The sequence below is a fragment of the Mauremys reevesii genome, linkage group 4 (assembly GCF_016161935.1).
Source record: "Mauremys reevesii isolate NIE-2019 linkage group 4, ASM1616193v1, whole genome shotgun sequence".
Lineage (NCBI taxonomy): Eukaryota > Metazoa > Chordata > Testudines > Geoemydidae > Mauremys > Mauremys reevesii.
The window spans coordinates 67,059,732-67,077,609 of record NC_052626.1 but is presented as its reverse complement, the minus strand read 5'-3'; the positions used below and the strand labels follow the sequence as shown (position 1 = coordinate 67,077,609).

Sequence of the window (17,878 nt, the reverse complement as noted above, 5' to 3'; positions counted from 1 at the left end):
ATTCTGTGAGGTCTGCCTTAGGGAGTTTTCCCTAAATTGTTCCATTGCATGTGTAGGGGCGGGGGAGTTTACTCCCCCCCGTGCAAAAGCAGGCAGGTCCACCCTAGAATGTGCAGCTCCCCCAGATCTACACAGACCGTAGGCATTCAGGGAGGCCCTAAGCCCTCCACATAAAGCCCCATCTTTTGGTTCCCATGGCCATGCTAACAAGAGCTTCTCCCACCCATGGCTGCCTCTGAAACCCCTTCCTTCTTTAAGGGTGCCCTTGAAGTATATTTTGAGTCTGCTCCTTTGTGTCCTTGAGTGTTTCTGATGGCTTGAACAGTACAGCTTGCTAGCCCATTTCTAGGGTACATCGGCCTCTGTGTAACATGCTTAAACCTATTATGTGGAAAGGCTTGAAAAGGAATTCCGTGGCTGGCAAAGGAAGTTTTCTGATGACAAATCAGTTTCACTCAGGGCATTTTTTCAAATGGTGGTTCACAAACTGTGATTCCCTGGACACAGGGCAGCTCCTCTGGGGCTGGCTCCTCCTCTCTGCTTCCAGCTGCTTTTATGCTTTTATGGTTGCCCAAGGTCCACATTGCGCACAAGAGCCCAGGGGCTTAGAGAAGTAAATGAAAACAAGGAGGAGGAGCCATGCGATCTGCAACAGTGTTAGCCACTCCTACATAAGAGAAGGTGGAGAGGAAAAGGAAACTGTCCTCAGAGCCAGAAGCAGAACAGTTGAGAATAACTGTATGTAATAACCCACTGTCAGTGTGTGTTAGGTGTGTCCTGCTGTGTGCCCCATGCACAGAGAATAGAGGCCTCAGCTAAGAGCCTGGCTCTTTCCCTCAAGCTGTAGACATTTGTGCTTCTAGCTCTGGAGGTTGCTGTGTCAATCTCTGGTGTCAGTCAAGATGGTGGGGACCCTGTAAACATTGTCCTATAATTACTTTTCCATGTGAGCAATTGCTGTAGTTGCCATGGGGAGGGAAGGTGATTCTTGCCAGTGGGGATGCGGGGGGAGCACAGCACGAGACAGTCGCTCTCTCAAGAAGTGGGCTACACTCAGAACGTTTGTTGTAGACTCAATTCAACAAAGCCTGAATACAAGTCAGCTGCTAATATTTGCCTTGAAAATCAATGAGTTCAGCTGATATGTTTTGCCAAGGACTTTCCAGGTGGTTGCTAAGTTGGTGGTTGTTCTTAGGTTGTCGTGATTAATTGAGGGATATTTCTGCGATCCATGTGTTCATATTGAGCCAGGAAGGGATTGCTCCTGCTCGCCTTTTGCTTAATTCCATAGTCAGGTGTCCTCCAGGAATGCCTCTGTGAAGGGAGGGAGTGACTGAGCTGCAGGAAACAGCTGCATTCAGTGAGGTCTTTTCCCCAGGGATTAATATGTCTAACCAGAAAGCAAAATGAGTTACCTTACCAGAAAGCTAAGAGAAAAGCATCCCATCCTGTGGGTAAACCCAGCCCTGTGGCCACCAGGTGCTGAGCCCCACAGGCTCTTTTACAGGCAGCTCCCTTCTAGCCTTTCCCCTGAGCGTATATGCAAGAGGAGGAAGTAGTAGTGCTGGAGTTAACCCCTTGTTCACTGGTGAGCAGGCAGTACCATTGGTACGCGCTGCCCCAGTGATGCAGCATTTCTTTCTTCAGCCTGCATGGGGTCACTAATGAGCTTTCCCCTGTTAACGCTGTGGTCATATTTCTGCTTAAAGTGTTTTCAAGGTGTTGGTGTTTTCTGGAACTCAAGAACAGTTTCCTCTTTGAGCTGGTTGGGTGCTTTGGATAGGGCTTTGTGTCAAATCACTTTTGCTTCTGCACTGATAGTTTCCCATCTCAGTGCCCTGCACTAGCCTGACGGCGTCACATTCTGATACCTTGCTTGGGGAGCCTCTCCGAAAAGGAGTGGACTGCACCGCTGTTGTCTGAGAATAGGATTGGATGCTGCCATCTCTGCCTCGTCTAGTCAATACAGTTTAATTTTTAAGACTCTAAAAGGTAAAAATATAAAACTCTATTGGGAAATTGCCCAGGGAGATTGGAGTGGCAGGAGATTCATACCCCTTCCTGGGACTGTGGGAAGAGTCAGAGGGAGCAGGGTCTGCCCTACTCCCCAACCCTACTGGGGGGATAGGTGAAGACTAATGGAAGTAGCAGGGGCAGGTGATCTTTCCCTAGGAAGCACCAGAGACTAGAGAGAGTGAGCAGGGACAGATGCTTTCCTTACAGTTCCTGCTGCTTTCCAGTCTGTTAGCTGGGTGGCTAGCAGGGTTCCTGGTAGCCCTTTGCGTGAGCTGCAGCCCCAGTCCTTTCCTGTGGGTCGCAAACAGCAACAGGGGAGACAGAGGGAAATATTTTTCAAAAGCCCACACAAAACAAACGTGGAAATAAAAAAACAAAAAAATGGGCCAGGGGACTTGGGGACAAGAGCTGCTTTTGTTAGGTTTGTGTGAAACTGATCACTTTGTAGTTGCTAATGTCCCTTTAAGAAAAATGCATTAGATTCCATAAGCATTGATGAAAATGCTACCCCGAGGGAGCTTGTATTGTGGTCACTCCTGAAAGCCTACAGCCACCTGCAGACCAAAATCAGTATTAGTAACAGACAATAGTGCCCGGGACAGCCCTTCACCCGCATGCTAAGGCTCTCTCTTTGCTAAGTCCCACTGAGTAGCTAAGTCTCACTGACACCCTACTTGTTATCACAGCTGATCTTTCAGATGCAGCATGGGACAGTGAGAAGGTTGGGGAAATTACCAAGAACGAAGGTGCAGCCATCCAAAAGCTGAGCCCTCGTGCAGCAAGACTTAGGAGCAGGATTATTTGAGGAGACAAAACGTAGTTTCAATGGGAAGGGAAAGCATTTCATTTCAGAAAAAGCCACCACTCTCATCTTACCCTTCCTCTCCCCTTCCCACTGCACACTATTTCTTGTACATGGAGACACAACACAATGCTATGGACTGACAACTAAAAGCAGGAACAAAACAAATTCCCTGATAGCCAAAACAATGCACTACAACTGACAACTGAAAGCAGGAACAAAACTAATTCCCTGATAGCCAAAGTATCCCTGATTGTGGGTCAGTGTGTCTGTTAAAGGATAGCCCCTCTTCCCACACACGACACATGCATATTAATAGGCAAAAGAAAGATCTTGTTGTCTGCAAGTGAGCTTAAGTCCTGTTTTTGGTTGGGCTGTTCTGAGAGAGCTGGGTTTCTCAGCTGAGAAATAAGAACATAAGAATTAACATCCTAGTCAGTGTCCAACCCCAGCTGCTTCAGAAAAGGGTATGAAACTGGATCACTAACTGGTTAAAAGATAGGAATAAATGGTCAGTTTTCAGAATGGAGAGAGGTAAATAGTGATATGTTCAGGGGTCTGTTCAGGGACCGGTACTGTTCAACCTATTCATAAATGGGGTAAACAGTCAAGTGGCAAAATTTGCAGATGATACAAAATGCCTCAAGATAGTTAAGTCCAAAGCAGACTGCAAAGAGTTACAAAGGGATCTCACGAAACTGGGTGACCGGGCAACAAAATGGCAGATTAAAATCAATGTTGATAAATGCAAAGTAATGCACATTGGAAAACATAATCCCAACTATACATATAAAATGATGGGGTCTAAATTAGCTGTTACCACTCAAGAAAGATTTTGGAGTCATTGTGGATAGTTCTCTGAAAACATCCACTCAATGTGCAGCAGCAGTCAAAAAAGCGAACAATGTTGGGAATCATTAGGAAAGGGATAGATAATAAGACTGAAAATATCATACTGCCTCTATATAAATCCATGGTATGCCCACATCTTGAATACTGCGTGCATCTCCGGTCGCCCCATCTCAAAAAAGAGATATTGAAATTGGAAAAGGGCAACAAAAATTATTAGGGGTATGAAACAGCTTTCATATGAGGAGAGATTAATAAGACTGTGACTTTTCAGCTTGGAAAAGAGACGACTAATGGGGGATATGATAGAGGTCTATAGAATCATGGGTGGTGTGGAGAATGTAAATAAGGAAGTGTTATTTATTTACTCCTCCTCCTAACACAAGAACTGAGGGGTCACCAAATGAAATTAATAGGCAGCAGGTTTAAAACAAAATACTTCCTTTTGTTTTTCACACAAAGCAGTCAGTCTGTGGAACTCTTTGCCAGAGGATGTTGTGAAGGCCAAGACTATAAGAGGGTTCCAAAAAGAACTAGATAAGTTCATGGAGGATAGGTCCATCAATGGCTATTAGCCAGGATGGGCAGGGATGGCATCCCTAGTCTCTGTTTGCCAGAAGCTGGGAATGGGCGACATGGGATGGATCACTTGATGATTAGCTGTTCTGTTCACTGGCCACTGTCAGAAGACTGGATACTGGGCTAGATGGACCATTGGTCTGACCCAGTGTGGCCATTCTTATGTTCTTATGAAACTGTGCTTCTTTTCTCTCCTGCCGCTTCTATTGCTGAACAATAATGTGGAGAGAAAAATGCTTCCCAACCCCAGCTAATTGAAGCCCTGAAGCATGGAAATGTGATGTGCTGTAAAATAGCTGCTGTGTTCCACTCAGATGTGGTTATGTTTCAGTAGTGGCTGAAATGGTTGCTAGAAAGGGAGGGGAGAGAACATGTGGGTGTTGGTATATGGACAGGTTTTCAGAATGCTGATCCCCTGCAACTCCCAGTGAAGTGTATGATCAGCACTTCTGAAAATCAGATCAGAAGCTTAGAAGGTGCTGTTAGGTCCCTTTGGATGGCCTCTACTTCAGCCATGGTGCTACACCAGACTAGTATGTGCTGTAGGGCTAGGGGGTGGCTCCCTTCCATTCTCTCCTCTCCCACTTTTAACCTCCCTGCACACTTGAGTCCAGGGACCCCTTGTCAGCTGTCTCAGTGGAGAGGGTGAGGAATTGATGAGCTAAGCAGACTGAGCTCAGGTGTAATTAAAGGGGAGCATGAGACACACTTGTCCCATTCAACTTTCTCGCAAGGGAAGGAGTGCAGTTGTGTCCCCTTCTCCATTCTGCTCTATAGCAAGTGGGCCTCTTGATACCCCCTCACCTCTGCCCAACTCTTGACTGCAGTGCGGAGAGGAAATATAACATAGTCAGCAGAGGAACCTCAAGGGAACTGTCCCTGGCTGTTGCTTTCACATCCAGACCAGAACACGGGCTTAAGGTTAGGGCCTCAGGGGTAGTGGCCAGTGAGTCTTGCTATGGAGAATGAACAGAAACTACATAGCACAAGAGAGAAATTAGGAGGACATCTGGAAAGGGCTGGTGTCACACTTTAGAGGAGGGGAGAGGCAGGAGAGTTGGGAGGTTAGAGCAGAGGGAAAGGGCAATAAGAATGCAGGCAAGAGATGGAGACTCTGCAGAGAAGAAGAGACAAGAAATTGGGACTTTGTTGGAGCTGGAAGGGAGCGAGTGGAACTTAGGTGACAAGAGGGTGAGATCCCAGTAGGGGAGGGGAAGGAGGAGAGGGAAATAGGGCTTTTTAGTGCACTGCAAAAGAATAAAGTCCATGCGACTTTTTTACTGCTTATGCTTCAGAGATAAGGCCCGAAAGGGTGGTTTGGCTCTTGGTTTTTGTTTGTTTTTCAAGCTAGGAATTCTGATCCTGCCTTCACTGGCAGACTCTGGGTGACTGGAGAGCTGGCAGAATCATGCATGCATAAGGCAGCACAAGCTACTGTGAACCAGTGAGAGCGGAAATGATTTTCATTCAAACCATTTAAAACTCTCTGGGGGTTTGGTGTTTGTAAACACCTATTTAGTGAAGACAATTGGGAGAGAGACTATATGTTAAGAAACCCCTGCCCACATCCCGTTCAATGAGGGCTGCAAAGAAAACACAAAATGCACATCTGAGTCACCCAGACAACCCTCAAAGGCCTGGTCTACACACAGTTTTTGTGCCAGTGTAACTATGGGTACGTCTTCACTACCGGCTGGATCGGCGGGCAGCGATCGATCCAGTGGGGATAGATTTATCGTGTCTAGTCTAGACACGATAAATCAATCCCCGAGCACTCTCCCGTCGACTCCTGTACTCCAGCTTGGCGAGAGGCGCAGGCAGAGTCGATGGGGGAGTGGCAGTAGTAGACTCCCTCCCTCCCCCCAGTGTAGACCAGGCCTATGCTGGTTAGGGGTCTGACTGATTTTTTTACTGATATAGTTAGATCGGTACAGCCTCCAGTGCAGACATAAGTATACTGGTATAGAAGGGCCTTATCCCAATATAGCTTTAGGCCACTACAGACTTTTGCTAGCATAGCTATGTCAGTCAGGGGTGTGAAGAGGTGTGATTCATGACCAGTATAGTGGTGTCAGCAAAAGCCCCTAGTGTAGGTGCAGTTATACCAGCAAAATTGCACGTTTATTGTTTACTTTTACCTTTGTTCACTCATGTGGGAGTGTCTTACTATACAGCTACAGAGCGCAGCGTTGCTGGTTTAGCTGTGTCCACAGTAGGAGTGCTTTACTGGTATTGTATACTGCTATTCCTATAGCAGTAAAGTGCTCCGTGTGTAGACATAGCCTTATTCCCCTTCCCATACAGGAATAGCTATACTGCTATAAAATTCTTTCTAATTGGGTCCACACTCGTGGGATGTTCTACTTTAACTATATCTGTCTTGTTAAAGTCATACACCTTGTGTGTGTAGACGAATAAAGGCAAGACTTAACAATTCTGGTATTTTCCACCATGTCTTTTCTTCCAGCAAATTAGGACAGCGGCTGCAAAATTAAAATTATCCACTTGTGTGAATGTCAGACACTAATGTTCTTTTTTTTAACAGCTGCTTGAGAGCCCATGATTATATTCTTACTCACTCACATCTTGGGATGAAAAGGAGAGAGGAGTTTTTATTTCTAGCTGGGGTGTGGGTGGATAATGAAAGGATTTGCTAATATTGTCCTAAGAAATGTACCTCCCCCTACCCCCCAGTGAATGGTGAAGATGAATCAATGACTCATTCCAGCTGGATCCATGCACAGTGTGGGTAGGCCTCATCTACGTACCCCCACACATTGTTCTGCCCGAGCAATTCAGTCTTCAATCTACGAAGCAATTCAAGGTCTAATCCCCCACTGGTCTGCCCGTGTACCTCAGTTCAGATGTGTAGCATCCCATTCTATTCCAATCCTGATTTGCCACTCCCCACAGCTTTTCCCGTGCATGACCTCCAGCACTCCAAGCTGTCTCACTCATGTGTCCTCACATCATTCTGCCACACATGACCTCTGGTACCACTTGCTGTTCCAGTCCATTGGTTGCCAACGACAGAGGATATGCTAAGCCATCCAACTTTAGATGCTGTTTGTTGAGTTTTGTGATTTTATCAGTTTTCTTTGCTTTTGAGCATTCTCTTTGGCAGTTTAATTCTATTGTTTGAAGTGGAGGACTGATATTCACACTTACGGGACAGACAAGTACTGGTCCATGTTGGAATATTGGATTGCATACCACACATCATTTGGAATCCTTATCAACCAATCCTAGTGCTGTATTTTTCCATGCTATTTTTGGAATTGCTCTAACAAATCTCAGCTCTTCTTCAGCTGGCGCTATTTTGCAAATGTTTTAGCATAATGCCCTGAATATGCAAGCACATGGGAATCCCTGGGGAAACCACTTACGTCAAAGAACTAGTCATGATTTACTTTACTTAACTGTGTTGCTCTTTTTCATGTTTACTGGCTCACGTCCATGCTCTGTATCTCATTCTTTCAGCCTGTCTCTTTATGCTCCTATGTATTGATCCCTGCATGTGATTCTCTCTGTTACTATTCCTATTCCCAACTCCTAGCCACAAGCAAAATCCTAACAGTAGAAATCCAACGGAACGAAAGATCATTGGAGCTTTGGGATTCACATGTATCCAGCTCTCTACTCTACCAGGGCATCTACACAGGAGTGTCTACGAAAGGTACAAGGTCCCTCCTGTCCCACTGCCTGTAATTGTGCAGATAGCCGAGCCTCTCTCTAGGGGCAGTGGATTATTACAGCTGGTGGGGCCACGTCCCACCAATAATACCCCAGCTCTGAGCCACATTTAGATTCTGAGCTTGAGTCTCAGGTCTGACTAAACTAGCTTTGTGGCATATCTAGGGTTACCAACTTTCTAATCACACAAAACCGACACCCCTGCCCTGCCCCTGCCCCACCCCTTCCCAGAAGCCCCACCCCTGCCCTGCCCCTTTTCTGAGGCCCCACCCCTGCTCACTCCATCCCCCCTCCCTCTGTCACTCGCTCTCCCCTACCCTAACTCACTCATTCATTTTAACTGGGCTGGGGGTTGGGGTGCGGGAGGAGCTGAGGACTCCAGCTGGGGGTGCTGGTTCTGGGTGGGATCAGAAATGAGGGGTTCAGGGTGCAGGAAGAGGCTTCAGGCTGGGGCAGGTGGGTAGGGTGCGGGGATGTGTGAAGGCTCCTGCTGGGGCAGGCTCTGGAGTGGGGCTGGGAATGAGGGGTTTGGGGTGCAGGAGGGTGCTCTGGGCTGGGACTGAGCGGTTCGGAGGGCAGGAGGGGGATCAGGGCCAGGGAAAGGGATTGGCGTGTGGGGGGGTGAGGGCTTTGGCTGGGGGTGGAGACTCTGGGGTGGGTCTGGGGATGAGAGGTTTGGGGTGCAGGAGGGTGCTCTGGGCTGAAATCGAGGGCTTCAGAGGGTTGGAGGGGGATCCAGGCTGGGGCAGGGGGTTGGGGCCTGGGAACGGGTCGGGGTGCAGGCTGGGGGGCACTTACCTCAAGCAGCTCCCGGAAGCAGCGGCATGTCCCCCCTCTAGCTCCTACATAGCGGCACAGCCAGGCAGCTCTGCTTGCTGCCCCATCCCCAGGCACTGCCCCCGCACCTCCCATTGGCAGCAGGTTCCTGACCAATGGGAGCTGTGGGGCGGCACTTTGGGCGGGAACAGTGTGCGGAGCCCCCTGGCTGTCCCTACCCATAGGAGTCAGAGGGAGGACATGCTGGCTGTTTCCCAGGAGCTACGCGGCGCAGATGCTAGCAGGGAGCCTGCCAGCCCCACTGTGTGGCGCCACCAATTGGATAGTCAATGGCCTGGACAGCGGTGCTGACCGGAACCGCCAGGATCCCTTTTCAACCAGGTGTTCTGGTTGAAAACCAGACACCTGGTCACCCTAAGTATATCCCTACACAGGGGCCCCCTGGCCATATCCCTGTGCTGTGACTCCACGCCTGCTCCCACTGTGGCCCTGCCAAAGCTTGGGCTGGTGATCACATGGGCCACCCACACAAGAGCCAGCTATTGGACTGGAGGAGTGGGCTGCCACTGCTTTTCATCAGACTGGCTGATGCCTCCTTCCTCTCTGTCCCATCACTTCCTGTCTTCAGGCAAACTAGGGTCTCTCCAGGATCCCCTTCAATCCTGCCAGGTGAGGAGGACAGATACCCGGTCAGACCTCCTGTGCAAAGACCTCAGGGCAGGGGCGGCTCTAGAAATCACGCTGCCCCAAGCAGCGCGGTGCGCTGCGCCGCCCTTCCCCGGTCCTGCGGCGGGTCCCCTCTTCCCGCGGCTCCGGTTGAGCTCCCGCTGCGGCAGGTCGACCGGAGCCCGGGACGAGCGGACCTGCCGCAGGCATGACTGCGGCGGGTGCCGTGGTCCCGCGGCTCCGGTTGACCTGCCGCAGTCATGCCTGCGGGAGGTCCAGCCGAGCCGCGGGACGAGCGCCCCCTCCGCACACATGCCAGCGGCAGGACCACTAGACCCGGGATCCGGTCGACCTGCCGCAGCCATGACGGCGGCAGGTCCGCCGGCCCAGCCTCCCGCCCTCCCCGGCGGCAGGGGACGCCCCCTACATTTTGCCGCCCTAGGCACCAGCTTGTTTTGCTGGTGCCTAGAGCCGCCCCTGCCTCAGGGGCTGACAGCTAGGGTGACCAGATAGCAAGTGTGAAAAATTGGGATGGGGTGGGGGGTAATAGGAACTCTCATAACCCCCCCAAAAAATATCGGGACTGTCCCTAAAAAATCGGGATATCTGGTCACCCTACTGGCAGGTGGCCAGGCACCAGTCCAGAGACATCAGCAGGAGCATGTAGGTGGAAGCAAAGGGTTCTCTTGTTCTTCCTCTTTTCACCCCAGTAGAGGGCTCTGTGTGAACTCCTGCTCCTGAGGAGTCATGTGGAGATCCTCCTTCCCTACTGGAGCACAGGATGGCAGTCAGAACTGGAGGCCCTAGACACAGGCCTACTGTATCTTGTAGTTAATTCGGCCCTGCTTTTATGGAGTCTGTTTGCTGGCACACATAGAATAGACAGTACTTTAAGATATCACGCCTATATATCTGAGGATACGGAAAAATATCGGATATTGTAGTGTTTTTAAAAAGTGTTGCTCATGCAATTACCGCAGTCTGATTGTATTATTGTGTGCGCACACACACACAAGGGGGCAGTCTTAAGGTTGCACATTCTACCTACCTTTTTTTAATTCTTGACATTTGGATGCTTAGTTATGAAATATTAATGCTCTCTGGCTTTTTAAAAGAAACGTCTTTGAAAGAAGAAAGATATTTCACAATGTGGACATATTTGGCTGGCCACTGAGATATGTAACTGAAAAAAGTAATTCTGTTTTCTGTATACTGAACCTTCAAGTACAGGGGAGGCAGTACTGTCAGTCCCAAACATTTAAAAATCACAAGTCAGGCCCCAAAGGCCATGAAATTAGCTTAAAAATCTTGAGATTTATAAAAAATATATCTGGAATTCTTTTTATTTGTCTTCTGGTTTTCAAGCTTTCCTCTGCAGCCCTGCAGCTAGAAAACTGAGATTTCACTTAATCACATGCCATTTTGTGTTTCAGAGATTAATGTACATCCTCCTCTGCTACAAGCAGAGGGAAAATTCCCCTTCCTCTCCCTGGCTTGGGTAAGAAGCGGTCCTACTCACATTTCCCTCTCCTCGTTGATGTGATGACAGCGTCCCCTCCTGTTTCAACCTGCTTTAACCTTTGCTGTCTATATAGATTCTTATACTGCACCTAAGGCTGTTCAGATGTAGACTGTGACAGAGTAAGCTGCCATTTCTTCCTCCAACCCTAGAGACATTACATTAGTTCTTTCTCTGCTTGTTGTTACTGTTTTCCTTAGGCTGAAATAAACATCACCTTGGCATGATTTGCTTTGTTTCAGTGTGTATGAGAAAACATGACAGAGAGGAATGGTCAGTTCCTAGGAATGAGCCCCTCTCCTGTGGAGCTTAAAAGCTAGTCAACTTTTACCTTGTTGGATGTAAAGGAGCTGAGGCAAAAACCTGTAGAAAATGCATACAGCTGCTCATGCATTTTTAATGGTACTAGATTCCTGCCTGGAAACTGCTATGCACTTAGCACATAAAGCCTTCAGAATTGAACATTTTATGCATGGAATTCATAGAATTATCTACCCAATGCGGTGCAGCATTCACTATGCATCTTCACTAGAGCATTCACTGCTCATCACACAAACCTGCGATGTGAGAGCCTACAAGGTGCTGTACATCTCCTGGAGCTCATGCACTCAGCGCCTTCACAAGTTGCTCAGCACCTTGCAGAACTGGGTTTTTTATGAGCTCAGTGAGAAAATTCAGTGCAAAACGTGTGTGGAAGGCAATTTTCAAACCTTCATAACTTGGCCAAACAAACCCCCGTTTTAATCAGAACACTCAAAAGGATTTTCCTTCACTGAGTCACTATATTTCATATTTCCCTGTCAAATGTCAACTTCTTCTCCTCTGGGTGAGGTTTGGTGCTACAGCTATTTAAAAAAAATCACAAGAATTACTTCATAATTTATGGAAAGGGAAGGGGAGAAATCGTCTCATTTTCAAAAATGGTCATATCATTTTTTATTCTCTAGAACCATGTCCCATCAGGCAGAGACCAGACCTGGAAAATTTCAGCCTGAAAAAAATGAATGATTTAGAAGGGAAATAATTATAGAGCTGTAACAATGATAGTTCCTGCGGTTCCCTTGTTAATGAATAAAGGATCAATTCCAGTGAGAAAGCAGTGCTTAGGGAAACAATCCTGAAAAAGGCACCAACTAATTCTGTATTCATGTTAATGCCCATTTGGCATCTGAACAACAACAACAAAAAGCAATTTCAGGGCAGTCGTGGCCTAGCAATGCTACCAGTTTTTCAGTGGCCTCTGTGAAATGTGTTGGTGAGTTTCATTCCGGTTCCATATTGCAAAAAACACTGTTGCTGCAACTGACACTAAGGTGATCTTCAGACTGTGACAAACTAGGACGGCTTTTGCGAGAGGGAGGTATTGGTGCAGGGCTGGAGTCAGGAAGGGGTGCAATGGAGGATTTTGGTAATGGCTGAGGGAAAGAGAATATAGTGCTCACCCTTCTCTCTCCCACTCTGACCTTCTCCTCATGTGTTGGGAAGTGTTGGCTTGAGGACTCCTTGAGAGCTCAATGGTGGGGAGCTGATTTGGGACATGTTGTGATGCAATGGTGGAGGGCAAGTTCTCAATTTGTGACTGGCCTCATTAGGGAGTGATCCATTTGTCCAAGTTTTATATGGTGCTCATTACCATGGTGCCTCAGAAGTCCCCACTTGAGGTACATATGTGATCTTCCAACCTGTTGTAGGTTCCGCTGGCCCAGCTTGGTGAGAGCTCCTTTAGATGGCCAGAGCCCACTGTGGCACTGCTTTTTGTATAGCTGAGACACACACTGGGACAAACCTGATTTTGTAGAATACATGCTCACTCTGCTATGGGCAGTCTTGGTACTAGAGGTCAATGTGTCATGGAGCCTGACCTTCTTATCCACTCACAGAGCTGGGCCCTGCAGGTTGGGGTTATTACAGCACATTGGCAGGCCAGCATGAAGGAAGCATGAACTGTCACTCTCTGTACTGTACCTGTTTTGCAGTGATTTACCCAGGTGACACAAGGCTTTTCTGCACAAGCTCAAAGTGAGGGCGGGAGGTACACATGGACCAATCACTTTCAGGCAGGGGTCCTGTGCCCAATCACTATAGCTGATGCTGTAGTGGTTCGGAGCATTGCTCTGGCTGCATGATCACAACACCACCGAAATTTGGCCCATCAACTCCTTTGTCCAGATGGAGAGGTGGCTGGGCCAAATAGCACTGTGACCTCATGCATGGAGAATCTGTTAACATAAGAGCGGCCGTACTGCGTCAGACCAAAGGTCCATCTAGCCCAGTATCCTGTCTGCCGACAGTGACCAATGCCAGGTGCCCCAGAGGGAATGAACAGAACAGGTAGTTATCAAGTGATCTATCCCCTATCACCCATTCCCAGCTTCTGGCACACAGAGGCAAGGGACATGCAGAACATGGTGTTGGATCCCTGGCTAATAGCCATTGATGGACCTATCCTCCATGAACTTATCTAGTTCTTTTTTGTTCCTGTACAGCAGACCTCAGGGGAGACATCAAGAACTCAACTACTGGTGGCACCAGTTCATGTGTGGCATGGTAAGAGAGAGGGGAGACCCCCTGGCTGAGGGAGATCTGCCATCCCTCTGTGTGTGTGGTCAGGCGGAATAGCGGGGACCACAATGGGGTCCCTGCTGGCAAGGATGGGGAAGGACCAGAACTTACCCCTCCACCCTACTCAAGAAATATCTGAATTGGTGCCACTGCTATTTTGTGGATAAATAGAATTTGAATCTCCAGGGCTGTCAAGCCAGCATCTTTCGCCAGCAATAATTTCACATAAATAAGACCAGTAGAAAGACCTGGTATCAGGATTTCCACTTCCTGTAACTGATTTCTTTTTTGTATACACATGGAGTTGCAAAAACAACAACCTTCATATTAAGAACACTGGAAAATTTTTGCCTCACACATGCATCAAGGGTGTTTTAGCATCTCTGAGTGTTACTTGGAACAAAATACAAGATAATTGGTTCCCTTCAGAATGTGTGTGAAGGGGTAGGAGACTATGTATGCGTATGGTGGTGGTGGTGGGGAAACAGTTGGGTTTCTATGGCAACAGTGCTGAGGGGAACTGGATTGGGTGTTGAAGGAAGATTTCATGCTTTTGAGATGCTGAGTAGGCTGGGGCTGTTTTGCAAAGGTACTTGTTTTTGGCCTATTACAGTTGCAGTGCAGTATCTACCAAAGTAAAACCACTGGCTGCATGTTCAGAAGGAGGAAAAGACATTATTTGGTGCATTCTGGTTAATTAACACAGAAGGGCAGTGAGGGAGAGGCTCTATAGGACCATATGCCGCTTTTTACTACTGGTCCCAAATGTTTGGAAGCAGCAAATCAGTTGCACTCCTAATAATCCTGGGCCCCAGGGAACAATAAAATGAATCCTGTCTCCTTTCTAATGGGAAATGGGTCAGCTTTTGCCATGCCTGTAGTCCTGGTCCACCCCCATTCCCCACGACAGAGACTAAATATAGTGGCAGAGCTGATTTCTTGGCCCCATCTTTCCTGAATAAAGCGTTTGATTCATTTCTATATGAAGCAGCACTAGATACACAGCTGCGGGGTCCAGGAGGAGACAATAGGAAGGAAGTAGGGAGTGAATCATCTTCGGATGGAATGCTATATCTGAAGATGATTCAGATTCTGCTTTCATTTCAATCAATCTGTCTAATCTTTATAGATTTTTCATAGAGTTTAAGGCCAGAAGCGACCACTAGATCATCTAGTCTGACCTCTTGCATAAACACAGGCCATTAAATATCACCCATTTATCCCTGTGTTGAGCCCAATAATCTCATACTGATTTATAGCTAGGTTCTTTAAAGTCAATGGGATTGTGTGGGTGAAACAGAGAGCAGGATTTGACTCCACTTCTGGTGGCAGGAATGGAGATCTGGTGGATCCTGCCTGGAGGATATGGAAGCAGAAAGTGCTGCCTATGCTGCGTTGTTCCCTTTTAACCCTGACCCTGAGAAGCCACTGCCCAGCTGGTCTGTGGGGAATAGGAATTGTAACTTGGAAGAGGGTGGGCTAGAGGCTGGAGCTGCACTTCCAGGAATTGTGGAATTGTCTCCTGGACTGAGCAGGATTCCTAATGCTGACTGGACCAGCATGATCCTAGACAGGTTCCTGGGGCAGTGGAACTAAGGGTCCATTGCAGGGGCACTTGCCTCCACTGAAAGATCATGGGGGCTGATCTATGTTTCCATCCCCCGCCCTGTTAATGTTCTTAAACAAGCTGTTCCATCACACATTCTGGAGACCAATGTTCTCTGTAAGCTGCATGCACATATGGGGGCAGAGGCGAGAGCAGGCCCCAGAGGAGCTGGAGTGGCTGCCACAGAACCTGGGATCAGGCCAGGGGAGCGGGTAAGAACTGAGGTGATGGGAGCAGCTACCCCAGTGAGAAAGCAGATGCTAAAACCACTTTCCAGCCTGGAACTGGCTTCCCCTCCCCCTTTCCCCCATATCTCACTAGCTTCCCTTGCTCCCATACAGAGCAGCAACCCTACTCCCTCTCCTATCTCTGACGCCCCAACCTCCCTCTTCTGCCCTGCTGCCCCAACTCCTCCTGTTCCCCATGTGGCATGCGCACCCTGACACCCCAACCTCCCTGCTCCCATTGGAGGAGTGGTTTGGTGGGCACAGGTTTGAGGAGTGCAGAGTGGGATGTGTTGTATATAGAAGGAAATGGGCCTTGCGTGGCATACAGAGCTGGTATCTTAGTACAATGCTCAGTACATTTAGGTTTCAGTGGGCACCTCCCCCCCCATTCAAAGTAAGCTTCTGCCATCTATGCACATTCCCCATCTGGAACAGGAGCCCCCCACCCCCAGCAGGGGCTGAGGGGTGGCAGCCAACAGAAGCACCCAGGGGTTTATCATTAATGATTTGTAAAAAATCTAGTGGGCTAGGCTTTGTATAGACCGGCTAGATTAAGACACAGTCCCTACCCAGAAGAGCTTACACATTAAGCAGACAACCCATTGACAGAAACAAGGTGCTGGAAAGTAATAAAAGCAAGATGTTTGACTGCAGGTGTCCAGTATAGGTACGGGAAAAGTTTTGGCCCTGCCTTTACTGAAAGTTTTAACATCGTTAGCCCTATGTACAGAGATGAGAAGGAAATGAATAAACTGTTTGCTGATTTGCATAAGCAGCGCATTGGCCAAGCTCCTGAGTTTCAGTGGCAGTAATGTTGTTTTCACTTTGTAATTGGCTTGTTCAGCTTTAGGCTGCTATGGGCTATTGATTCAGCGAGAACGTGCTCCTGTCCAGACTTGTCACCCTAACATGTGAGGTCTGCAGGAGGGTGAAGTCCATCAGGTAAAAGCCAACAAAAGAGATTTTGTTTTAAGGTAGTCATGGGCTTAATGTACTGGGGAGCCAGTTCTTGTGGCAGGAACACTGTCCTAAAAAAAGTTAGCTGGAGCTGTCCTTAGGAGAAGCTGGGTTGGAAAAGACCAGTTTTGCCCAGGGGCGTGTAGCTGAAATAGGCCAGATACAAAGGATACAAGGCCAGACTGGACCAAACCACAGCTGCTCAGAGGGAGGCACTCCAGTTGGACAAAACTGGAGCTACCGGAAGAGAAGCAGCTAGCTCAGACCAGAGCACTGTAGCGGAGAGATCAGCCATGTAACTGTGAGTTTGTGTAGCCAAACCCCACGTATTGCAACTGGACACCTCCTGTCAGAGGGGAATTACTCTGGGTTATAGTGTGAACTCTAACCAATTTTGAGGTGTGAAGCTTGGGAGTTTCTGGTCTATTTTGTGCTGTACATATCCAAACTGGTGTGCCTATGTAATGAGGACAGTGCACAGTGTAGAGCCAATGTTTTCACGTTGCTTCTGAAGTGTGTGAGTGTTGTTTGGCTGTCACTCAGGTGATAGTGATGGATTCCCCAGTGGCTTTGGAGTAAAAGTCAGTGTGTTTGCCTAGGGAGAGACTGGCCAACTCAGACAAGTAGAGGAAAATGGAGGACGGGAAGCACAAGAGAAACCTGGCTGCCCACTCCCAAGGTGACAGGACCAACTGAGCAATGACTGACCACCGGAGTTTACCCACATGGAGATATGGGACAGGAGCATGGTTCCAGCATGGCCCAAGGTCAGGCTTGACAAAGCCCTGGCTGGGATGATTTAGTTGGGGATTGGTTCTGCTTTGAGCAGAGGGTTGGACTAGATGACCTCCTGAGGTCCCTTCCAGCCCTGATATTCTATGATTCCATGAAGGGCCTCCCCACAGAAATACCATTGAGCGTGGGAGCCCAAACAATTGAAGCACTTCCCCTAGCAGGCAACTGTTTTGCATGAAGACAGCCAGGCTACTTCAGACAAAATTGTCCCTATATGGACTGTCTGCAGTTACAGACAGCTCTGGCTAGCCAAATCCAGAGCCAACAAAAGGGGACGGGGGAAGACGGGTGGTCCCAGTACAGGTTAATGGAGTCAGAATCCAAGACTTAGTATACTTGGGCTGTAGTCAGACAATGGTCAGAGAACACCTGGCTGGGAGCAAGGGAGAACCTTTGGGCGCTATATTCCTTCAACGCATCTGTGGGGATTTACATCCATACACCATGAGGCAAGTCCAGCTAACACTGCAGAATCCCACAGACAGAACTCATGGCCCTGAACTTAGCCTCCCCTGTAATAATTGGGCGAGACTGGAAGTTTTCCCAGGAACTGATGAGATTAGGATGAGGGGATTCCTCACAGGGGAAAGAGGTGAAAAGCAGACAATGCAATGGGAGGAGACACCCCCAAAGGCTGGTTGGGTTTGGTGGAGATGATGACTCTGGAGAAAGGAACATTGACATCATAAGGTAATGGTCCCAATGCTAGTTATGACAACCCAAGGGAAGAGACTTCCATGTCCTCTGGCACAGCCACCATCTTGCACTTCATGCACAGGAAGTCCCTTCTGGCTTCAGGTAGGAAAGAAAACATTGCACAGCCATTGCAG

At 48.3% G+C, this 17,878-nt stretch overlaps 1 protein-coding gene across 2 annotated transcripts in view; it reads left to right on the top strand.

The window, feature by feature from the left end:
• Positions 1–11,035, top strand: part of PLEKHD1 (pleckstrin homology and coiled-coil domain containing D1) — a 62,227-nt gene extending 51,192 nt beyond the window's left edge. Inside the window, exons 15-16 of one of the 2 annotated variants that reach the window (XR_005597312.1) lie at positions 7,803–7,922; positions 10,816–11,035. The gene's annotated coding sequence lies outside the window, so the exon portion shown is untranslated. Of the gene's footprint in view, positions 1–1,821; positions 1,883–7,802; positions 7,923–10,815 lie in introns of those variants that run through there. The other variant, XR_005597313.1, reaches the window with a different exon arrangement.
• The last annotated feature ends 6,843 nt before the right edge of the window (positions 11,036–17,878 follow it).